Here is a 25,823-nt window from a genome sequence, read left to right on the forward strand (position 1 = left end):
GAACGCAGAGGGCAGCTGCTTGGAACGTCCTGCTGAGCTCCTTGTTGTGTTTTGTTTTGGAGGAGGGGGTAGCATTTCTTTCCCCCCTCGCCATCCCCTTCATAACAAGATCTAGCATTTGAAAAAAACAACAGTGTTATGGACAGGACAGAGCTTCCTGTTTATGAGTCACCATAAATATGAAAGGTGTCACATGACATTTCTCAGCTGAGGGATTCAGCACAACTCTGTGTCAGAAGTGAATCCCCCTGCATATTCCCCCAACCAGGGTGGTCTTATGGTGACTTACTGACCTTGCACAATGGTGCGTGGGATTGCTTGAAAGGAACAGTAGTTCAAAGGAAACACCGGACTACTTTCACAACCCCTTTTAATGGTTGCATCCATATAGTCTCACTATGAACAATTTATCATTTAATCATGATGTTCAAAGAAGTATCATTTAACCTAAACATAAACAGATTTATTTCTAAGCCATACAACCTTTTTTTCTCCCCTCCCCCCCACTCTGCATTATGGCTATCCCCCTGACACACACACTCCACTGCTCTAGGTGTGTATCAAACATGATAACAGGGATCACATTAAAAAAATTAAGTCTTAGTTTGTCTTTGGGATTTAGTATTGGGAGTCAGGTATATAATATCCCTGTCGAATGTGACTGGGCAAGGTGAAGTTCACAGATTAAATATTCTCATGTATATTTCTTCTGCATTTTTTAGATAACAACACATACCTAAAAAAAGTTGTCTCTGTACAAAAATGTAAAAAACTGCACAGGCCCTGTCCTCAGGCTTGCAATCTAATAGAAACAATACAAAAAAATAGATGCACATAAAGTTACACAAATGTTATAAAGATGAGATGAAATGGCCACTGAGTTTTGCGACAGGAGCTGATATTGTCTCACCTCTCCCTCTGATGCAACCAGGTAGAGTTTAGGCATTTGAAATTAAATACGTAATGCAATTCTATACACCAGGGCTTAGAAGCCTGTGACCTTCCAGATGTTGCTGGACTCCAACTCCCATCGTCACTGTTTGTTGGCATGCTGGCTGGGGCTGATGGGAGATGGAGTCCAACATCACCTGGTGAGCAGCAAGTCTCCCATCCCTGATATACATGTTTATTCAGAACTTAATTACACTCAATGGGGTTACTTCCAGATACGCATGCATAAGATGGCAGTTTCAGGTATCTTTTCTCATCTTCATATATTTACATTCTCTAAATTACAAACTTCAGTGGAGGAGAAGAGATTCAAAGGATGGGGCAGTACAAAAAAAATGACTAAGTCCTGGTGGGGTTCATTGGTATTAATATGTCTCAATTCACGCAGGCCTGAGATGAGGCATAGGGCATGCTCTGACAGCTAGTATAGCCCAGTGATTCAGAGACTGTAATTGTGCAACAGGAAACTCCTGGCTAAACCTTGCCTCTGCTGTGAGCCCATGAGATAGTCATAGGCAAGTCACTCCTTTTCACCTTCAGGATAATAATATCCACCTTCTCGCAGAGTCATTGAAAGGATGGTCGAGATTGAGGTAATGCATGGGAAGTACTCTGCAGACGCTGAAGTACTATGTAAATGTTAATTGTTATCTGTGCTGTTCTGCAGCGCCCAATTATTGCAGTGGGACTTTCTGTCCCACTCAGTGGGGGACATTGCTATCAAACCTCTGTCAACACGTACAGCAAAGAGTCTTCTTGTTGTTGTTATGTGCCTTCAGATTGATTACGACTGATGGTGACCCTATGAATCAGTGACCTCCAATAGCATCTGTTATAAACCACCCTGTTCAGATCTGTGACTTCCTTTATGGAATCAATCCATCTCTTGTTTGGCCTTTCTCTTTTTCTTGTAGCACCTTAAAAACTAAGGAATGTATTATAGCATAAGCTTTCATGTAATGTAGAGAACACTTCATCAGGTGTCAACCTGTGGGTTCCTTGGGTGGTTACTGGGGCCAAAGCTATGCGGCTGGCACTGTTTTAAATTGTGGTTCCTAACTTCCAAGCATTTTTAAAACAGTGCCAGCTGCACAGCTGCCACCATCACTAAGATAAGAGTGGGCCCATCAGAAGAAACTTCACGAAGGGCCCCTCAAGCCTACAGATGGTCCTAATTTCTATGGTAATACAGGCTGATATATTGGTGCAGATGCTTAGGACCAGAGTGTTTCAAAATCTCCACTGAAAACATATTCAGCCTGGCCCCGAAGTTGCAATTCGTGTGTGTTGGTTCAAACTTTAGTTGTACAACTAAAGCTCCCATCAGGCATTTACACTGAGTTTTTAGTTGTAAAAACTATTTATGTTTTAAGAATAAGGTTGCATTTTATTGTCATTTTGTTTGCTGTAATCTCTATAAACCGCCCCAGAGAATGCTCGTTATAGTGCAGTCTTTACATTGTATCAATCAATCAATCATCATTAAAATACAGAAGGAAATAAAATAAATAAATAAAAATAAAACACAAGAGAGCCCCCCCTGCTATTTCAATTTGTCTGTACCCCAAAATCTATATAGCCAGCTAGTGCAGTGCAGTACAAAGATAATTACTTTTTGGGATCTGCAGCCTAAAGTCTTGCTATATGGGCAGCAAGCATGTATTATGGCTAACATAAGGCTTATGCCTTTTGGGGGCCTGACAAGTATAACATATAATATTAAGTCCCAGCATGCTGCATTGATATGAACCATAAAAGCACATTGTTCAATCTTTTGTTTGTATTTTTAATTTTATTATCATTCTCTTGGCTAAGGTCAGCTGCGCTGCTCTCACAGAGACCATTAAGATGCTTTTGCTTATTTAATCCACTAACTGCTGAAGTGTGTGCTGCTTTTAGTGGTGCTTGTACAACTCCAAGCCACGGAAGGTTTGGTTTCATGTACTTGAACTCCAGAGACTCAAATATTTTAGTGGTGAATCAATACCGGGAAAAGGATGGCTGGTCAGGTAGGGAGTGTTTATAGAAGATGTTCCATCACTACTAGTAAAACATATCTTATTGTTAGTTCAGGAGGTGCTGGTATTCAGCTCTTTGAAGGAGACTTCTGACAGGCTAGCAGCTTAAAGCCAACTGGTAGATTTCCCCCCCTTCTTCTTTTAAATATAGAGGTTAAGCTGATGTTCCTTCTCAAAAGGGTCATGGGCCAAACATCTTGATTCTCTTGTACATTTTCCCCTCTCACACAAGCATAAAATGAATTTCCCTAACAGATACAGTTTAATTAAATCTCAATTATTAATTGTAACTCAGATAACCCATTTAATTTGATTGCAAACTTTAGATTTTTTTGTATAAATGACTTACAGCCCGGTCTTACACTTGCTTGCTCAGAAGGAAATCCCAGTATATTCAGTGGGCCAAAGATGTGGCACTACTTGTGTGAATTATGTGCATGTTTTTGTTATGTAAACAGCAGCTGTGGGGGGGAGATAACCTGATCAGTCCTGAGATTGTAGGGGGTGGGAAGGGGAAGCTTAAGTCTTTCTCTCCAATGATCCCAAGAAAACTCATCTCTATGAAGCTATCTGGGAAAGGCCATTTTTTATTAGGAATGTGACAGAGAGTGAAAGCGTCATACTCTCCCTTCCCACCCATCCAATGGTCTCTAGGATGCTCCAGCCTTCCCCAGCTTTTTACATAACCAACCAACCAACAAACCCATTCACATTAATAGCATTAATATCTGTTTATCTAAATACAGAGTTAATCTGTACATAAATTGTTGAAACAAATAATAATAAATAATACTTTGGCCCTCACTCTGAGGTAAATGTATATTTAACTGATATAGTCCAAGGATTCTTTACAACCCAGCTCATCGCAGGAGGATGGGCCTTGATCTATAATGCCATATGTTCTCCCACCCTGCTATTAGTATGGTCAGAGCTGACAGTACTAATCGTATGCTATACATTGTATAGGAGCTCCACTTCCACATCCTGGGATCAGGCTACAACATTAATCCAATGGATAAAATGTTTACAAACCACACAGTCTAAAAGAGTGATTAATGGACCACAGAGATCTGGGTTCAAATCCGGTCTGTGTCATGAGTCACTGAATGGCCTTGAGCAAATAACTAACTTTCAGCCCAATACATATTAGAAGGTTGGTGTGAGGATACAGTGGGTACACTGCCCTTGGAGAAGAGTGAAATATAGGTGTGGGAGAGGGGGAAAAACCCTTCATGAGTGTGAATGCACACCTTTCATATTCACTCCTACTGGCTTTTCAACCATACCACTCAGTTCTCTTCGGTAAAACTATACAAGGTAGGATGGCTTTTGCTGGAATGAAGAAGGAAATTGGAGGGGGGAGGCAGGGGGGAGGGAGAAATTGTTTCCTTCTTTGGGAATACATCCAGGCAGATTAATTAATGTAAATAATAAAACTATTTTGGTCCCACAGTCACATCCCGGAGCTATAGTGAAATGGAAGCCCTCCGAACTCACTTGTGGTTAAGCTACAGCGATACTGCTGGCAGAAGGTTCAAAAGAAGAGTCTACATTTAGAAGGAGAAGGGGGGGAAACACATCAAGGGTCCTTTGCCAAGAAGTGCAAACAAAAAGGAAATTTTGTTTTTTAAAAATAAAAATAAACAAAGCTACTGAGCAAAACATACACAAAGAGGAAAAGGAACAAAAGAACATTTGAGTTCTTCATATTTTAACATTTTGTGGTAGCACATGCTATAGCGCAATCTGAGTATGTGTCAGACCATCACAGCTGTGTAAGCAGAGCAATACCCACAGTTGCTCTGAGATCCCGGAGCCATCAGGCAAGCCCACGTAGTCTGTCCATCTACATGGGTCATCTGTGACTTTGCTAAAAACAACTAGGCCTGTACACAAGGAAGGCCCACACAATTGAGCAAACTATCCAGGAAGAAACAGAAAGCAGCTATTTGGAAAAGCGGCTTTAAATTGAAAATATCATTCCTTTCCTGAGATGAAATGTTATTCTGCCTTTCTCCATTGACAATAACAGAAGGAAAATCTTGTTCTGTTCAACTTCACAGTCCAGCCTCAGTGGCTCTTAGCCAGTGCCCATTACAAGCAGAGCAGCGTCTTAGAAATGCAGCTGGTTGGGAAGCTGTAGGAATGGCAGACAAAACAATAATAGTAACAGCTACAGAGCTGTCTTACATATCCTCATTATGTTGGCATTCTAGCAGAGCCTCTTGCCAAGCCCTCTGTACTCCCTTGGTGTTGGATCTCCTTCTTAAGTAAAGGAGGGTGGAACTAAATCTTGCTGGCATCGAGGTCTTTAACTTTGAAGTGAGTCAAGACAACCTAGAACCTTGAATTTCAAAGAGGCTCAGCCGCAATTTGACTATACTCTGTGAAATGTGTAAGAGATGCTCCTACACAGTTGCAGTGAGGCACATCTGTTGCCAGCAGTGAGCAAAGTTGCTCTGATAGAAGTAGAGGTGGGACTGATAGACTAAAATCTACACAGACGTGTAGAATCTGAGGGCTCTTGTACCCAGGAAGTACATCTAAAGCAGGGGTAGGGAACCTTTTTCACCTTGAGGGTCTCATTCCCTCCGGGCAAACTTCCAGGGGCCCATGTCAGTGGTGGGTGCAGCCAGAGGCAAAAGTAGGCAGAACAACAGGTATTAATCTTATCTTTGTACAGTAGGTTATGCTGCATCCATGAAAAAGTCAAATGCTTCTGACATCCACACACCTCTCTCCACCTTCCATCCAGGCAAGCAAGAGGTACACTTCAGGGAGACATTCCTGCTGGGCAACTGGGCATGCAGAGAATGTGGAGCAGGACTAGTGAAAGGCGCAGACCAGAAAGAGAAGCCTATAGAACTCAAATAGTAATACAATAAAAAAGAAACAATAAAAAGACAAGTAGAAACCAATATGAATATTTAATGTGATGGAGATGCTACCTCCCATCTTCAACCACAAATTATTATTATTATTATTATTATTATTAATAATAATAATAATAATAAGAAGAAGAAGAAGAAGAAGATTTATTAGTCACTTGCTACCCAAAGGTCACCAAGCAACTTACAACGTTAAAAACAGAAACAAATGCATCATACTATAAAATGAAACAATAACAACACCCTCATACGGCCATAAGAAGCTTTGGCAACATACTAATAACACACAACACCATCTCAGTCTATCAAATGCATGGGTGGGGAAGATAAGTGTCAATGAAGGCACCAGGAGGACTTCACAAATCCACAGATATGTCTCAGACCACCTGGATGAAGCTCGGAAACCACTGGTGGTCCATGGGTGACAATTTGGGAACCCCTCTCCTAACAGGCATGCTTCTGTTTTGGATTACAGTCCGCCACTTTCATCCAGCAGGGCATTCCACCCCCACTTTTCTGTTTTTTTCTTTTCATGTTACCAAATTCTTCCAAGCTAGACAGGAAGTGGATTGAACTGTGAAAGACCAACCCAAATTTGTTTGCATTTTTACAAATTTGTAGGGCAGTACAATATCTCAGAGAGGAGGTCAGGTCTGTTCCCTGGTGCATTCACTATAGCTACCTAATTTCTCTGGTTTTTAAAGTTTGATAGAAATATCTGTTTGCTATAGCTACGTTCTTAAACCACAGTATTTTTTTGCCTGTGAGTAGATTTCTCTGCTTTTTAATCTGGGAGGTAAGAAATGGGATGCTGTGCAAGTTTGCTAAGAATGGATTGATCATTTGCATGCCTACTGAGTTCTGTGGGATTTACTCCCCTGCAATCATGCTTTGTTGTTGTTATATGCCTTCAAGTCGATTATGACTTATGGCGACCCTATGAATCTTTTTTGGATATATTCATAGGGTTTTCATGGTAAGAGGTATTCAGAGGTGGTTTACCATTGCCTTCCTCTAAGCCTACGGCACCCGGTATTCCCAGGCAGTCTCCCATCCAAGTACTAACCATGCCTGACCCAGCTTAGCTTCCAAGATTGGGCATGTTCAGGGTAGTATGACTGTAGGCGCAATCATGCTTAGGACCGGTGAAACTGACCATTGGGGGTAGGAGGAGAAGAGGGAGGGAGAGAGGGCTGGAGTGGGCATGGGTGGAGACAGAAGTAAGAGGGGAGGGGAGGAAGAAGGGAGAGGAGAGGGGAAGGAGGGGAAAGGTAGGTCTGATCATTTGCATGCCTATTGAGTTCAATGGGATTTATTCCCGGGCAATCATGGATAGGATAGGTAAAACTGACTAGGGGGGAGAGAAGGGGAAAGGAGGAGAGAGGGGAGCGGGAGGGGAAGTAGGGGATTGGAAGGGGAAGGGGCAAAAGGGAGGTGATGAGAGGGAGGAGGAGGAGGGGAGGGCAGGTTTGACCATTTTCATGCTTATTTTCAATAGGATTTAATCCCATGCAATCATGCTTAGGTTAGGTAAAACTGACCATGGGGAAGGAAGAGGAGGGGGAAGGAGGGGATTGGAAGGGGATGGGGAGAGGGAGGGGGCAAAGGAATGGGGAGGGGAGGGGCAAGAGGGAGGGAATAGGAGCGAGGAGGAGAGGAGGGCAGGTTTGATAATTTGCATGCTTTTTGAGGTCAATGGGATTTATTCCTGTACAATCATACTTAGGGTAGGTGAAACTGACTTGTGGGAGGGGGAGAGAAGGGGAAGAAGGGGAGGGGGAGGGAGGGGCAGGAGGGGAGGAGATTGGGTGGGTGGGCACTGGGCAGAGGACAGCCCCTTTCCTTTCCAAAAGCAAAAAATTGTGAACAGTATCATTGTTTTTCAGCGTTTCACCCACATTTTTATTCTAGAGCAGGCACATGTAATATCTCACCCAAATTTAAACCAAGGCTGTCACTGGCCACATCCACACCAGACCTTTATTTAGACCATCATGGCTTCCCCCAAAGAAGTATAGTTTGGGAAGTATAGTTTGTGAAGGGTGCTGAGAGTTGCTAGGAGACACTCTATTCCTCTCACACAGCTACAATCTCCAGAAGAGGGGCTGACTGTTAAACTACCCTGGCCACTGGAGCTCTGTCAGGGGAATAGGAGTCTCCTCTCAGTCCTCTTCAGAAACTACCCTTCCCAGGATTCTTTGGGGGAAGCCATGACTGTTTAAAGTGAACTAAAGGTCTGGTGTGGGTGTGGCCCCCTGATTAGCCGAGCCAAGCAGCTGTGAGTCTGGCTTTTAGAACACTGACAGTTGGTTCTTACTGAGTATTAGAACAGACTTCAATGTTACATTTCTTAAATTAATTAAAAATCAGCCAGGCATTTTTTTTAACTTTTAAACTGCAGAAGATGAACGTCAGAGTACGGGGCAAGGTCAGTAATAAGATTATAGGTACTCTGTGAACATGGCTGATTTTTAATTAATTTCAACAAATTATGAGAACTCTGACAGAAAAAAGTCCAACAGGGTCTGCTTTTCCCCCCTCTTGCTTTACACTTTGAACTCTCAGTTCTCTCTGCGTGTTTCACGTATCACCATGAAACCATAGACAGTTGTTGAGCAAACGTTTCTGAGTTCAGGACTATAAGTTTTGTAAGGTTTTGTACTGAAATGTGCTTATGGGAAGCAGCAGAATGGCATGGGGGGTATTTTCAATTTAACATTGTGGAATGTGAAAAATCCATGCTGACTATAGTATACAGCCACTGTTGTAGCTGTATAATACCTCCCACCCTTCCTACCAGAAGGAGCCCAGGGCAGCAAACTAAAACACTAAAAGCATTTTAAAACATGTTAAAAACAAAAGACTTTAAAACATATTAAAACCAGAGCTTGGAAAAGTTACTTTTTAAAACTACAACTCCCATCACCCCAGCCAGCATGGCCACTGGCTGGGGCTGATGGGAGTTGTAGTTCAAAAAAGTAACTTTTCCAAGCTCTGAAACAGAACATCTTTAAAAACATATTAAAACAAAACAGCTTAAAAACATTTTTAAAGATGCTTTAAAAACATATTGAAAAGCAATTCCTACACAGATGCCGACTGGGATAAAGTTTCTACTTAAAAGGCTTGTTGAAAGAGGAGGGTCTTCAGTAGGCACTGAAAAAACAACAGAGATAGCACCTGTCTAACATTTAAGGGGAGGGAATTCCAAAGGTCCACTTTAGTGTTAGTATTAGTATTGTACTGTATTGAACTGCATTAGTTGTTGATTTAATTGTTTGTTGTTTCCTTATTTATATGCTATGACTTGTAAATTGAGAAGTTTGAATTGGTGGAGTTGAGTCTCAACTCTCCAGACTAAAATACTTCACTGAGTATGAAGTGAGCCCAATATTAGGTGAGCTCAGGCTTGAACTTGTACTTATATTGCCTCATATAAGGGTTTGCCCATAACCACCACTGCAGCTAAGTAGCCCTCCCTGTTGCCCCTTTTCCTTGTCCTGAACTTTCCTTATAACACTGTAGGACAATGGTGGTAATATCAGCAGCAAAATCTCTGGCCCATTTGCACGATACATTTAAGGCAATATTATACCACTTTAAGCAGTCATGGTTCCCCCCAAAGAATATTTGGAATGGTAGTTTGTTGTTTGGTGCTGAGAGTTGTTAGGAGATCCCTATCTCCCTCATAGAGCTACCATTTTCCAAGTTCCATGGGAAGAATTTATTGTTAAACCACTCAGAATTGTAGCACCCTTTACAAACTGCACTTCCCAGGAGTCTTTGGGGGAAGCCATAGCTGTTAAAAGTGGTATGATACTGCTTTAAATGTACAGTGCAGACGGGGCCCTCTGTCCCCAGAGGTCTCTATCTCCCATCTTTGCTCTTTTCCTCTCTCTCTTTCAGACACCATAAATTCTGTAACAGCAGCATTCCCAAGTGCAAGGAGATCTGGGAAATGTAATTTATTTGAAACTGGCCAAGAAGACCATGTATTTGAATTTTGAACTACAGGCAGTTTTTAAAATCTGAATTTAAATATATTCCAAACTAAAGTTCTTTTCTCACATTAATTTTAAATCAAGATGCATTCAACTTAAACTATAGCAATTTTGGTACGCTGAAGACTTTTTGGTACATTGTGTGAATTATTTACATGAAAGAAAGAAAGAAAGAAAGAAAGAAAGAAAGAAAGAAAGAAAGAAAGAAAGAAAGAAAGAAAGAACTTGTACATCTCGGACTAATTCCCTTTTCAGACTAGACAACTTGTGTCAAAAAGCAAGAGTGTGAGTCATGCACTTATCTCCTTGCCTCATATAACTCTATTAAAACTTATTATTGCGTTTGGTTAATTTTGAAATGTCATGTTAGTAATCTGTACTTTTAACAGTAACTTTCTGTAACAAATGTTTAAATATGCCCCGGTTTAAATTCTGGAATGAAAAGTAATATAGCATGAAGACCATTCATATTTCTCTTAGGGGAGCTGTTTCTGCAGCTGGAGCCAGGAATACTCATGTGCTTGAATAGCTGGTGAGTGCCAGGGCTGGATTAACTGGTATGCTAACTATGTTACAAAGCAAGGCTCTTGATAAACTGAGGTCTCTGCTATAGGTTAGTCATATGAGGGTTTTAAGGAAAATATTCACTTTCACTCCTCAGAGATTAAGATTATCTTCAAGGCAAGGTTTATTGATTGATTACATTTTTATCACAATCTTCCTCCAGGGAACTCTCAGCAGGGTACATAGTTATCTTCCTTTCCTTATTTTATTCTCATAGCATCCCTGTGAGTTAGCCTGAGTGACAGTCAAGTGTCCCAAAATCACCAGTGAGCGTCATGGCTGAGTGGAAATCTGAATCTTGGATTTCCTAGTCCTAGTCAGACAATCTAACATGAGTGTGATGGGGAGCAGGAGAGACAGAGAACAGAGATATGAGAAACAGAAAAGAGAGAACGAGGAAAAGAGAGAGAAGAGGAAAATAATTGGAGAAAGAGATAGGAAATAGAAGGGGAAAAAATGCCAGCCTACTGCCAGCTTTGGCCATGACTATTTTTGACTTTAGTACCATCCACCGATAAATCTTCCCCAAGGGAATGCAGCAGCCCTGGACATAAAAAAATGGTTTCCCAACCCTGAAAAAAACACTGTACCACACTGGCCCTATTTGTTTTTAAAGAGCAACCCTTTCCCCTCCCAGTGTCCAGTCCTGGAACACCAAGACTGCATTCACACTATACATTTATTCCACTGTTATCCAACTTGAAATAGTCATGGCTTCTCCCAAAAGAATCCTGGGAAAAGGGGTTGTTAATCCACTCTGACAACCCCGCTTCGCACCCGGGACTTACCGGGTTGCGGGGCGTGTTTGCGGCCCGGGTGAAGCCTGAGCCTCCATGTCTGGAGAGGGCAAGCGCGCCGGACTGGGGTGACGCAGTCACGGCGTGCTTCTAGAGGGGGCGGCGCATGCGAGCTTATTTAAGCTCGCGCTATCCACCCCCTCTCCCTCTTCATAATTGTGGCATAATGCAGCCGAAGCTGCTGGAGTTTGATTCCAACGAAAGGAGGAAGTCGAATCTTCGTGTGAAGAGAGGAAGAATGACGGTGTGGGACAGACGGAGCTGCTGAACAGCGAGGGACAGAGAACGGCAGCCATTTTCTGGCTGCATGGTCGATGCTTGGGCCTGATCAGCCCATTTAAGGTTGCAGCCATGAGGGCAACGACTGTTAATGCTTCTGTGTGACTGCAGGTGGCCTGGTGGTGAGGCCTGGCCAAGTTAAGCAAGATTACACAAACATCCTCCCCCCTATACAGGGAGGAAGGAGGGGATGTTAAACAAGGATTACAACCACATACATTTAGGCAGTTAAATGGAGAGAGAGAGAGAGAGAGACGCATCCCTGTGGGTTGCTGATTTCTCCCCCCCCCCATAAAAGGGGAAGGGGGTGAAGGTAATATAAGAGTACCACTTAGATATATTGAACATTCATATTAAATATTAAATAATTAATGATAAATAGATATGAACCCAATGCCTCCTAAGAAGGAGAGAGTTGGGCCAAAAGGGGCATGTGCCTAGCCAGCAGGCCTCGTTAAAAGGGCCTAGCAGGCAGGAAGCGTCTGGGCTGATAATGGTAAAAGAAAGAAACACATTTATAAATAAAGTAAAATACAATAAACATATCAAGCTAACAAACATGCTATATATGTATTTGGCAACCTGTTGCTGCCTAGGCCTTTGGGCATTTAAAACCACACAAACCCTTAGCCCAGGGCAGATTGTGGGAGACAAGGTGGTTTAGTGTAGTGGTTAGGGTGTTGGACTGCGACCCAGGAGACCAGGGTTCGAGTCTCCCCAACTGCTGTGAGGCGCATTGGGTGACCTTGGGCCAGTTACTGCAGGCTCAGAGCAAATTATGGGAGGAGGCTGTGTTATAACAAGATTCTTTACACTTTCCACTTTTTACAACAAGCCAGTAAGACAGCTGCATAGGCTTTTCGAGCCTGCCAACACAGGCCCTATTTCCCTCTTTGAGTGCCAAGGCTGGGTGTGAGTTCAGCCTAGATAGGGGGCGCCACACAGTGAGGGATGTGGGTGAGGCCCTGGCAGCCTCTATTGTTAATTGTGCAGGGCTCTTTGATTAGGCTTACAGTTTTTTCCTAGACCCGGGCCTATATTAGGTTGCAGGTACTTTATTCTATTAATTTACTACATGGTGGCTGTTGGGGGATACGGAGCTCTTGGCTAAGCTTCCGACTTCTTGCTAGGCCCAGGAATATATTAGGTTGAGGTACTTAATTCTATTATCATTACATTATATGGTGGCCTTGGTGGGGCCGGGTGAGCCTTCTGGGACTTTGTGCCTGTCCTGTTTAGATACTAGTGGTGTCCACAGATGACAAGGTTTTGCTAGAAAATGTCTAAATCTCCATAACTTAGTTGACAGTGATCCTTTTTCAAATGTCAGTGCCACGCTAATTGTTACCTCTGAGACAGAAGTTGCATTTATTTGAATTTAGTCTCGTATCAAAAACAAAGCATGTGGCATTTGTTGTATTAAAGAAGGACATGCAAACTTCTGCATGGAATTGAAGGTCGAGCAGATTATAATGTGGCTTGATGGGAGGATAGGAATAACAAGGAAAGCCAGACTGCTTATAAGGCTCTTATCCTAATTCCAGGATCTTAGACTTTACTAAAGCAGGGGCTGCCTTGACAGGATTTTAGATTCCTGTTGACATAGAGGCTGCCTTTTAAGTTCCAGGCAGACTCTTTACCCTTTCCTGATGATTTTGTAACAACAACAACAACAAAAAAACAACCTTCTTTGTTAGGATTTCTGATATCATTTACCTGCAGTCATATATAGCATGCAACTTTTATATTGGCACTTCTATTTTGATATCAGTTACTTGAAATCAATGTAGCATGCACATTTTGCATTTGAACATTTATTATTATGGTTGTTTGGAAACCCACTAGGAGAAAGCTGCAGTGGGTCCAAATATTGGTGACAGCAGCATATCCTCAGTCTCTGTGCTTTAGGGGAACTGGATTAGCTGCCATGGAATAGTAGTTGGTAAAGTGTACTTACTCATAAATGATTTACTTCCTTTCTTTGCAGAAGGATATGCACAGCAGTGAGATATTAGGCCGGAGGCCTTTAAGGGGGTAAGAGGAAGCCCCCAGCTTAAGCTGCTCAGGGACATGTGTCCCTCCCCAGTTAGACTTGAGGTACTATGAACTTCGCTTACTGGCTACCCGGTTTAAAGGAAGGTTTGTCTGTGTTATGGTGTTTTTCTTTTGGTTTCCTGATCCCAGATTCCAACTACCGGCTGGCCTTCAGGGCACACAGTCTTAAATCTGTCGTAGTTATGGCCCTAGGATGCAGAGGGCATATTACACCTGATTCACCACCAGTCCTGTTTAAGGGGTCAGGCAGTGATGGGTTTATACTGGGTAGTCTGGGATAGTGCGCTGCACTTCATTCAACATGGTGCACGCCTATGATAGAGATGCCTTATGCATTTTTATGTGGCAGAGCATTATCTATGGACTGCTATATTTCTCACATGGAGTGCTTCAGCTCCTTCTGGGAGGGGCAGTCATGGCCTCCAACTCCCAGCTGGCCTTCATGGCCTACAATCTTCAGTCTGTTTTAGTTATGGCGGTAATTGCCAGGGACAGAGTGTAAAGATGTACAGTTGGGCAGAGTTCTTGGCCCCTTCCTGGCCACCCCAGTCGGGTAGGGCCTTAAAAGGCAGTGGGCAAATTACACCTGATTCACAACCAGTCTTATTTAAGGGGTCAGGCAGTAACGGGTTCATACCTGATAGTCTAGGAACGGTGCTCTATGCTTCATTTAACATGGTGCGCACAGTTGGCAGAGCATTGCCTATGGACTGCTATATTTCTCGCATGGAGTGCTTCAGATCCTTCTGGTAGGGGGCAGTCAGGAGACAAGTGGACTCAGAAACAGTGGGGCACTATCTGTATGATGGGCTGTTCATCTGTAGGGCAGATTTTGGGGTGCATGTTAGCACCTGAGGTCACAGCTTATAGTATGGATATGTAACTGGGGGGTTCCCTTGAAAACTGAGAATATGGAGGATCCTGTCCCAGTGTTCACCTTTCTGGATATTAAGATTGGCTCTTTGCCAGTGCTCTGTCACGGAACCAGATGGAGAGATTTCGCCACCTGGCGCCGTGGGCCAAGGCTCAGCCGGACGTGGTCCCGCCAGATCTGTGGGAGATTGGCAACTTGAGTCGGAGAGAGCGATAAGCCTGTCCATTGCGCCCAGTACTATGGCCAGCTACCAGAGAGCAGGTAGGGAGCTATTGGCTTTCAGGGTAGAAAGGGGTTACATACAGCAGTGGCCCATCCCAGTGGAACACCTCATAGAGTTTTACGTGGAAGGCAGGAGGAAGGGCCTTGCCGTTAAGACTATTCGAGGTAAGCTCTCTGGCCTATCCTTTTTGGCCAAGTCCCGAGGTTTGCGGGACTTTTCTGATGACTTCCGACTTCATAAGATGTTGGAAGGCTGGGCAAGGGAACACCCCGCCACTTCTGATCCTCGCTCCCCTATTCACCCAGAACTTTTGCTAGGGCTCTTGTCCCAATTTGAACGTTTATGTTCATCGTCTTTTGAGGCCCTGCTTTTTCATGCAGCCGCACTTACACTGTTCTTCGGAGCTTTTAGGATCAGTGAGGTGCTGGCGGGGTCCAGGACTGACCTATCCTCCCGTGCCCTTTTGCTGTCTGACTTTAGTTGGAGGGAGGGACAGGCTACCCTCCAGCTGCGCTGGTCAAAGACTGATCAGCGCAGGAGGGGACGTATGGTGGCACTTTCCCCCTCACAGCTGCACGAAATTTGCCCTGTAGCCACATTAACCAAGTTCTTAACAGTCCGTGGACAACAGCCTGGATACTTATTTGTACATAAGGATGGCCTCCCCCTTTCTAGATTTCAGTTTTGGGCAGTTACTAGGTTAGCCCTTGGGCATATGGGACTCGATCCCAACACGTTTGGGACACATTCTTTCCGTATTGGCGCAGCGTCTACAGCTGCCTGCTTGGGTTTTTTCCCAAGGCCAGTTACAGTCCCTGGGCAGATGGCGTTCTACAGCCTATAGGTCTTATATTCGGCCTTTTCAAGGGGTTCCAAAAACCAGTTTGTGACTTGTTTCTGTTACTGTTATGAGTTTCCATTGTTTGTTTTGACAGGCCGCTGGAAGGGAGACGAAAGAGTGCACATCCTCCTCTGTGGCCATAGTATGGTCTTTTGGGCAGGCCGCAGGGCGGCGAAGTCGTGTTTGGGCACGCAGCTTGGGCTTAGCCGGTGGGCTACTGTGCAATGGCTGGGCCGCCGTGGGATGCGCTGGGACGGGCTCCTTCCAGCGCTCTTCCAGACGGCAGTAGTTCGGAATGCACCACAGTTTTTGGTCATTCACCTGGGTGGGAATGACCTTGGCATGTTGAAGGGTAGAGCCCTTATTGAACAGGCGACTGCTGACTTCCGGGCCATTATGCAGCGTTGGCCGGGGGTACACTTGATTTGGTCCGATATTTTACCCCGTAGACAATGGAATTGTATGGGTGACCCTAGGGGGATAAATAGGACCTGCAAAAAAGTAAATAGGCAGCTCCGTCTCGCTCTATCGGACTCTGGTGGTTTTGTCATTCACCATCCAGAGATAAGGCGCAGTAAGGTTGAGCTATATCGGTCAGATGGCGTTCATATGACCGATGTAGGTAATGATATCCTCTTAGAAGACCTGCAGAGGGGCTTGAAGGACATCTGGTCTGAATGTGGGGTAAAGGGTGACTAAACAGAGGTTTGTCCCCTTTCTGTGGCGAGGAAGTGCGGGAAAGGTTGAAGGTGAAGGGCAGCTAGGTGACACCTTTAGGCACCTTTGGAGGTGATAGGCGGTTCCGGAGGTCTGCAGCTCCGGGTTTTACGGCCCGAGGGCAGGATACGGGTCGCCTTTGGGGCCAACAGGTCTCATCCACCCGGAGTTTCAGGGCACCGGGGGGCGGTGACGCAGGTTGGCCTCCCTACGCACAATTGGAGTGTGGTCAGGGCAAGGGGTTGACAGATTGCACCCCTTTGCCCGACAGGGGTTTGGGTCTCCCGAATAGCTGCAAGCAGGCTTTGCCTGACTCACCAGTTGAATCCCGCACTTATGTTCCCCTTTGCAGGTTCATTATCATAATATGAATTTGGTTTAATAAAGTGGCCCGTTGTTTAACCCATCATATTGTGTCTGCGTCTTATTTCACCCCTGGGTCGCAACCCCGCTTCGCACCCGGGACTTACCGGGTTGCAGGGCGTGTTTGCGTCCCGGGTGAAGCCTGAGCCTCCATGTCTGGAGAGGGCAAGTGCGCTGGACTGGGGTGACGCAGTGACGGTGCGCTTCTAGAGGGGGCGGGGCATACGAGCTTATTTAAGCTCGCGCTATCCACCCCCTCTCCCTCTTCATAATTGTGGCACCCGCCCTACCCTCCCTCTGCTGCAGTGTGATTCATTTGGTCGCCTCTGGGGCCGAGTAGGAATTTTTGGCTTGCCTGCGTTTTAGCCGGCGAGTTTCTTTTGCCTACTCCATACTGTGGTTAGCAGAAAGGGCATTCAGGGTTAGTACGGGTGTTTTTCCCTGTGGTTATTAGGTTGATTTGGCTGTTTGAATTTAATATTTAATGGTCGCTTTATTGAGGAAGTGTGGGAAAGGTTGAAGGTGAAGGGCAGCTAGGTGACACCTTTAGGCACCTTTGGAGGTGATAGGCGGTTCCGGAGGCCTGCAGCTCCGGGTTTTACGGCCCGAGGGCAGGATACGGGTCGCCTTTGGGGCCAACAGGTCTCATCCACCCGGAGTTTCAGGGCACCGGGGGGCGGTGACGCAGGTTGGCCTCCCTACGCACAATTGGAGTGTGGTCAGGGCAAGGGGTTGACAGATTGCACCCCTTTGCTCGACAGGGGTTTGGGTCGCCCGAATAGCTGCAAGCAGGCTTTGCCTGACTCACCAGTTGAATCCCGCACTTATGTTCCCCTTTGCAGGTTCATTATCATAATATGAATTTGGTTTAATAAAGTGGCCCGTTGTTTAACCCATCATATTGTGTCTGCGTCTTATTTCACCCCGGGTCGCAATTGTAGCTCTGTGAGGAGAATAGGAGTTCTCCTAACAACTATCAGTCAGCACCCTTCACAAACCACAGTTCCCAAGATCCTTTGGGGGAAGACATGACTGTTTAAAGTGGAATAATAGTGGAATACATGTATAGTGTGAATATGATCATGGGATTGCGCCCAAAGGCAATTTGCAGAAGGGCTTTTGATCCAGCAGAGACTGCATAGTTCCTATGTCAAGGGAAAATACTTGGAGGGAGGACTTCCTGAGGGGAGCAGAGGGAAGGAGCAAAGGGGAACAGGGCCTAGAGGAGCATAAGTCAGCTTGGCTCCCTGTGTACTGACACTTAAATAAAACTGTTGTCGTTTGAGTTTACTGGAAGTGCTTGGAGTTTCTTTCTAAGAAAGGCAGCCCTGCTAGGCAGCAACACAGAGACCTCCACTATTGGAAGGGAGGAGGCGATTTTTGTAGATTCTCACCCACTCCTGTGGGATCCTTACCACTACCATGAAAATCTGCTTGGTGGGGTTGGGGGACCCCACAGAACAGTGTAGGAAGTGGTGTGAGAAGGTGTAGGCGGGTGGGGAAATTGAATTGCCTTCAAAACCCCTTCCACAAGCACAAGGGTGCCACTGGATGCAAGCCTAAGACTGCAATGCTCAGTACACTCCTTGGGAATAGTGATGGATGGATCTAACTGATTTTCTGTTTCCCACTCTTAAATTCATTTCACATTTCTGCAGCAATTTGTGATTTTTTAAAAAAATCCTCATGAAAATTCACTGGCATTTTCACACTAATTTCTCCTAATAAATACATTTTTGTATGTAATTTTGACTAAGGTACACATTTTTGCAAGCAACCTCCCCTAATATTACACATTTAATGTTATTTTCACCAATAGTTTCATTTTTATTAACATTGTTCTCTAATATATGCAGTTTTGTAAACATTGGTTGGAGAACCGCATCACAAAATTTAGATAAGTGCAAATTCCAAAGGATAGCTATGTTTCAGTCCATGTATTGTTTCAGAAAGTGCAAATCTGGTAGGCTTGTTAAATGTAACCTGAACTGAATTTCTCTCCCTCCCCTTACATGGGGAAAAAGCACCACTGAACTCAGTGAGGCTTACTTCAGGTAAACTTGCATGGGATTGTACAACACACCAGTATGCCAAGTGATAGCTATACTTTCATCTTCGAAATGCTGATATATTAGTTGAGCAGTGGCTGGAAGTACATAAATGCTTCTTTTAACACATTCAAGAAAAGATTTGAATATCAGATGAATTCCTTCCGGAACGCAAAAGCAAAAGAATCTTCAAGCTTTCTGGCCACTTACAACTAATTATGAAGTAATTACTCTTGCAAGCATGAATGGATTACAAAACCATCATTCCTGTACGTAAATTTAAACAGCACCCTTGATCTATATCAGGAAGATCCCTCCACCCTTAAGTAATAACACATTGCAGTCAAGCCTTTCCCTTCCATCTGTTCAAATGGAAACATGTGGTATTAGAGTTCTAATACCATGCCCTTGGTACAGATATACCTTAGAGACTTCTCCTGGAAAACTTCGTAGTTAGTGAACAATTTGCGGGCAGTTAATTCACTCCCTTGTTGAGGACTGCATTCCCTTGAGTTAAATGTGCTATTCTGATGGTAACGGTAAATTAAACGAACCAACATATGATCACATTTACATAATATGGTTTTTATTTTCACAGCAAATGCATGATCATCTGGCAGAAAGTAACTGTAGAATGGAATAGAATCTTGTATTCTTCCTGTTGGCATTCTTTGTGGGCTTAGTGCAAAGAAACAAGATGCCTCAGAATCATTTCAGTGAGGGTCCTACTCATTCTTAAATCACAAACACAAGATTAACACAGAGCCAAGATGAAGCATCAGCTGGTGCAGGATATGGCCACTTGGTTGCTTGCAGGGGCCATGTGAAAGAAGCATATCACTTACACCAGTTATTAGTGCAGTTCCAGGTACAATTTAAAGTGCTAGTGGTTGCTTTTAAAGCCCTCCGTGCTCTGGTAATACATAATAATAATAATAATAAATTTAATTTCTTCGTCGCCTATCTGGCCAATGGCCACTCTAGGCGACTTACAAAATTATTAAAATACAATCATATTTAAGATCCATCTAGGGGGCAGGGCCTTTTCAGTGTTGGCCCAGCCACTGTAGAACTCCCTCATGTAGGATGAGCATCTGGCTCCCTCTCTGCTTGTGTTCCAATAGGCCTTCAAGCTATTTTTGAATTGAATTGAATTGAACCCAAGCTACTTTTATCTGAATACGATTGTTCATTTGTAATTTTAATTGCTTTCTGTTTTTATCTGCGGTTGTATTGGATGCTTTAATTGTTTTGTATCTTATTTTTTAATTAGATTGTTTTGGTAATTTTAATTGTGAACAGTCTTGAGAGGGCCTTTGGTCCTGAAAGGCAGTATAAAAATATGTAAATAAATGCATGGGTAAACAACAATAACAATGTAATGTGGATTATTTAACCTTTAACCCTTTGTCCACTCAGTTATACTCAGAATCAGGGTGCTGAAAGTGTTCAAAGAATGGATTGGATCTGCCCCCACCTTCCAAGCATGTTTATGAATTAAGCACATAGAGAGCCATTGCTTTGTCATGCTAGGCTTCTGATATACAAGCACCCTTTGTAGCACGGATGCTGAACCTGTGGCCCTCAAAATTGAGGCTACAACTGCCATCATCCCCTTTAGCCATGCCAGGCTGGCAACCTGGGGCTAATGGGAGATGGAGTCCAACAACTGATTGGCCACAGGCACCCCACTCCCCTTCAGAGGATGTCTATCTTTCCTGTCTTAAAAAGTCATATAACATTTTAAACCAAATATTCTGGAGTGATCATGGTTTTGTGGACATTGCCCTTGAATATTTATATAGGCTCAAGGGCTTTTGCAAGTACTCAGAAGGGGAAATGTTGCACACAAAAAGTCCCCTGCCCCACTGCAACCTAAGGTAAGAGAAAAACCTTACCTCTTACTATTTTTGTGAAGGTATGTGGGGGGTGAGATGGCAGCAGGAGTGAGCCCACATCACTAGCCAAGCAGGCCTTTGTCTTTTCTGCCTAGATGTTGAAATGGAAATCCTGCTTCTGAGCATGCTCAGATCATTTTTTAAAAAAGAATGTGGGGATTGTAGTCTTCTGAAACTACAAACGACATTATCTCTGCAGGAAATGATATCTATGAGCGAAACAAGGGGCATGTTTTTAACCATGGTGCCATTTTTGCACTGAACTGCATTTTTTAAAAAATTTAAAACATCCTTTCAAAATACACATTTGAATATGTATGTAATAAATGTGTGTTTTGATTGAATTGCCATAAAGTGAGTCACAACATTCAAAAAGTGCAAAATCGGGTGGATAGCTAAATTGCAGCTCAGGGGTGAAATAAGACACAGACACAATATATATTGGGTTAATAACAGGCCACTTTATTAACCAAATTCACATTGTATAATGAACCTGCAGAGGGGAACATAAGTGCGGGATTCTCTTGGTGAGTCCGGCAAAGCCTGTTTGCAGCTATTGGGGCGATTCTACCCCTGCCAGGCAAGGGGGTGCCAATCTGCCAACCCCTTGCCCTGGCCACACCCATATGGTGTGTAGGGAGACCAACCTGCGTCACCGCCTCCTCCCGGTGCCCTGAAACTCCAAGTGGGTGAGACATGTTGGCCCCAAAGGCGATCTGTATCCTGCCCTCGGGCCATATAACTCTGAGCTGCAGGCCTCCAGAACCGCCTATCACCTCCAAAGGTGCCTAAAGGTGTCACCTAGCTGCCCTTCACCTTTAACCTTTCCCGCACTTCCTTGCCATAAAGCGACCTATTAATATATTAAGATCAAAAAGCCAAATCAACCTAATAAGCATAACACACACGTGCTAACCCTGAGCACCCTCGCCGCTAACCACAGTATGGAGTAGGCAAAAGAAACCCGCCGGCTAAGTACGCAGGCAAGCCAAAAATTCCTAGTTGGCCCCGAAGTGACCAAATTAATCATACTGCAGCAGAGGGAGGGTAGGGCGGGTGCCGAAGAAAGAAGAGGTGGACAAGAGGCCGGCATGAGCTTAAATAGGCTCTGCCGCCCATCGTCCACGGCGCGCCCTGACAGCGTCATCCCGCCTGGCGTGCCTTGCCTGCTCTCCAATGGCAGCTGGGGATTCATCCCGAGCCGCAAATCTCGCCCAGCAACCAGGTAAGATGCCCAGAGCGGAGCGGGGAGTTCTGGTCTGCATGTGAGTCCATGATCAAATTGTTTTGTAGAGAGATTCACAAAGATCAAATTCCTCAAGCATCTCTAGAAAGGAGCATTGAATATTATCAGGGTTTAGAAAGATATTAAGGTTAAGGAAATAATATGGAATGGGTAGTGCTCACTCTAGTGAGCGAGGGGGCATCTGCACAGGGGAGTGCAACTTGTGTATGTGGCGGGGTGGGATATGCTGCTCTGGCACTGGGAGGAAGTGCTCAACATCACTGTAGACATTTGGGTCTCCAGTGACAAGGTAAAAACAAGAAGTACGTCCAGACTAAGTCAAGGTGTGCCAGGGAAACAGCTTGCACCGTAATATGCTATAGAACCCAAGCTCATTTCTCTTCTTCCTCTGCCTTTCTCCAAAAGTGTTGTTTCCACACACATCTTGATGACAGTGAAACTGCCTCAGTGCAGCTCACAGCAGAATGTCAATATGCACTCACAGTTTTTACAGTGAAGTGTCTTCAAACATCAAAAAGGACTACACTGCTGTGATGAAGGCTGGAATTTGTCTGTTAATTGAAGTTGCTGGCTTTCAGAGTTATGTGTAAAATCCGTTTGCAGAATTTTGATTAAAATCTGCTCATTTCCTTGAAGTCCTGTAGAATTCTAACAGACATTTTCAGATTTCTGTTGTTTTCTCATTCAGAATATGTGCTGCTAGTACTGGCTTGGCATCAGTGAGGCCTCAGTAACTCTTTACCTTTACATTCTCTGGCACTCTTTACTCTAAAGCTCTGTGGATTATCATATAATAAAAAGAACATAATGGACGTTGAAACTATTTTTACAGCTATCATCCTAACATCTGCTATATTTCTGTCCTGATAGAACTCCATAATATTTTCAGACTTGTGAGTGGGAAGAAATAAAAATATATGTAAATGTTCCTACGTTTCAAGAAGGAAGGGAGAGTCCAGAGCCCATTCAAATTATCCTTTCAATGGAAATATTTTTCATATATATAAATGACACATGAATATAAGTGAAAACAGGCCAAAGGATTATTTCATGAACTTAGTTCTTGGGGCTAGGAACAATTCCTGAAAATACTTATAATACCAAACCTTGATGAAGAATTTAAACAGAAAAGTGCTTACAATAGATATTTCCTCTGTTTATTTTTAACACATGGCATGTGTGAATATATCACAATTGGCTTTTTGGTATTAAAGCAATATGCCTTTAACATTCATGAAGAGAACGGTCAAGCAAAAATAAGCCACATATTTAACAAAACTAAATTTGACCTAATGTAAAGTTGGTTTCCAATTTCATTCATACGACAGGCTCTTTTGTTTGCTGTCTGTGGAGTTGTCAACTTATATTATGGAAGCATTTAGTTACTATAAAATGATGAAGAAACAACCTCCTTCTGCTTATGCTAACACTATATATCCATAAATAAGAATGAATAAGTAGGAGACTCCTATTCCCCTCGCAGAGCTACAGTTCCCAGAGTGGTTTAACAAGCAATCCCTCTTCCCAGGGAACTCTGGGAACTGTAGCTCTATGAGGGGAATAGGAGGATGTTTTGCTGTTTGCTGAGCAGGGATGAAAATTGAAGCATGCAGTTTTCCCCACAGCCATGATGCACTACAATCCTTGCACAAACAGGTAATGCTAAGCAGCACTGGCAGACTAAACAGCATGTTCACCAGGAAAATTTATATGAAATCTATACTGGTCAAACCTCCATTGTTTACTTTTCCATGGGCTTTCCTAAATATTCATGCTAGAGCAGGCATTTACAGTAGGGTCAGCACACTTCTTGTTTTCCCACCAACATAAGAAAAAGTATTTTTATGTGACTAGAAAATACAGATCTCTAGGAATCCTAGACATTATAGTGCATAACACTGATAACTATCTTACACACACTTGCTGGATCTGTTGAAGTTCCTTTTGAGCTTCATGGTAACTTTTATAACTGTGGTAATTTCCTCTTATTTATTGCCATTCTGTAATTCTTCACGTAATTGCTTTTGTGGTACTAACTTATTCCCTTCTTTCCTGGATATTAACACTTGAGGAAGGTATTTAAAGAATGTCACGGCTAAAAAAAGGGGGGAGTTATAAAGCCAGCGACTGAACTTTCCCCACATAATTGCACAACATATCTATTCAAAGTTGGGATCCAGGCCAACTCTGGTCTCTTGGAAACCAGAGCATCTACTTCAGACATCAGCGCTACACAAAGTCCTACAGAGATTCCCATTTGTGGGCCTTTCTGCTGCTCCTTTGCACAGGATTTGTGAGGAGCACATTGCGGCACATGGAGTCTAGCGTAATGGCCAAGTCAGGGTGCTTACAATAATTTCTGTAGTGTCTGACATTCATTTTGTGTTCATTTGCTATTTGTTATTTTGCACAGCCTGCACAGAAACTAATACAGCAACCATAATGCTGTATATAAATACATATTTACCACAGCATGGTCTGAAAGCTAAGCAGGTTTGGGTCTCATCACTGCCTGGATGGGAAGCCTCTTGGCAATCCTGTATGTAACCTTGAGTTCCATAATGGAAGGGAGACAGAATATAAACATACTAAATAAATAAATATTTAAAATAAGTATGTTCCCTTTTATCTTATTTCCGAGATGCCCAAGGCAGCTGATATTGATTTTGAAACAATTTTATAATATCAAACTAGCCAAACACCAACAGTGCAGCAAATTAAAAATAAACTTTAAAAAGCCAAGGGAACAGCAATTCAGAACAATAGCACCAAGCCAGGGCCATAGCTCATTGGTAAAGTGTCTGCTGCATGCAGAAGGTCCCAGGTTGAGTCCCCAGCACCTCCAGAGAGAGCTGGGAGAGACCCCAGCCTAAAACATAGGAGAACCACTGACAGTTGGTGTTGACAATATTGAGCTAGATGGACCAGTGGTCTCACTCAGTTTGAGGCAGGTTCCTATGCTCCTATGATATTATGTTCTTAAGTACTGTTCCCCACCTTTCCTATTTAGTGCTATCGTCTCTGGGGAAAGCTATCTTGTCTTAGCTCCTATACCATGAGCTCTCAATAGTGGCTGACTGACATCACTCCTATTTAACTATTTCCCAGTTCAATCAACGCGATTTAAAGTTTTTAAACTCGACCCTACAGAAGCTATTGACTTCATAACCCTTTCAGCCATGTTCTCTCTGCTAGAACTGTGACCTCATATCAAGCAGGCAGGATAATAGTTATTGGGAGGGAGGCAGTGACGGTCCATTGTTGGTGATCTCATTGAACCTTTGCTTTTGGCATCCTCAATTTTGACTTTCGGGTAGGGATGGGATCCAAAGGTTGGTGCCTGTTTGATTGCATCCTGTCGAACTGAGACGCAAGCACGCACGGGTGGGGGGGAGAATGAGGAGGAGAGATTGGGGAGGGAGAGAAAGAGAGAACAGAGGGAGAGAAAAGTTACCTTCTCAGTTTGCAACCATGCACACTTACTTGGAAGCTAGTCCCATTGAACTCAGTGGGGCTTACTCAGTAGGGATGGTATGTATAGGATTGCACTGTAAAATACGCTGGCAATTCATTCTCTCTCACCCCCCTCTCTTTTCCTCCTTTCTCCCACCCACTCAATCCCCCCTTCACCATCGCCTCCTTTCTTGAGACACACAGAGAGAGGGGGGAGAGAAGGGGGTACAGAGAAATGCCTAAGGAATCAGCCTTTACAAGAGCAATATGATTGAATCTCAATGTTTTCCCAGCCTCTCTTTTGTTTGCCATTCTTCCTCCCTCTTCTCCTTCTTTCTCCCACCCACCCAATACACCTCTTTGACTCCATATTTGATTCTCTTCCTGTCCCCCAGAAATCAAAGAGCAGGCTTGTCAGTTTTACAGCAGTTAGCAAAGAGCAAAAAGGTGAAAGACATACTTGTCAGTTTCACTTAACATTCTATGCTTTAAAAAATCCGTTGTTGGGATTCAACTGCAAATGCAAATGTGTGAACTATTGGGAATCCAGTGTCAACTTCAAATTTAGAGGAATCCTTGCCCATCCCTACTTTCAGACATCTTTTAA

General features: G+C 43.6%; 1 pseudogene; it reads right to left on the minus strand.

Annotated features, from left to right (window-relative positions):
* Positions 1-6,874: 6,874 nt before the first annotated feature.
* LOC133384688 (5S ribosomal RNA) lies at positions 6,875-6,983 on the minus strand (annotated as a pseudogene).
* Between the last annotated feature and the right edge of the window lie 18,840 nt (positions 6,984-25,823).

The sequence above is a fragment of the Rhineura floridana genome, chromosome 4 (assembly GCF_030035675.1).
Source record: "Rhineura floridana isolate rRhiFlo1 chromosome 4, rRhiFlo1.hap2, whole genome shotgun sequence".
Taxonomy (NCBI): Eukaryota; Metazoa; Chordata; class Lepidosauria; order Squamata; family Rhineuridae; genus Rhineura; species Rhineura floridana.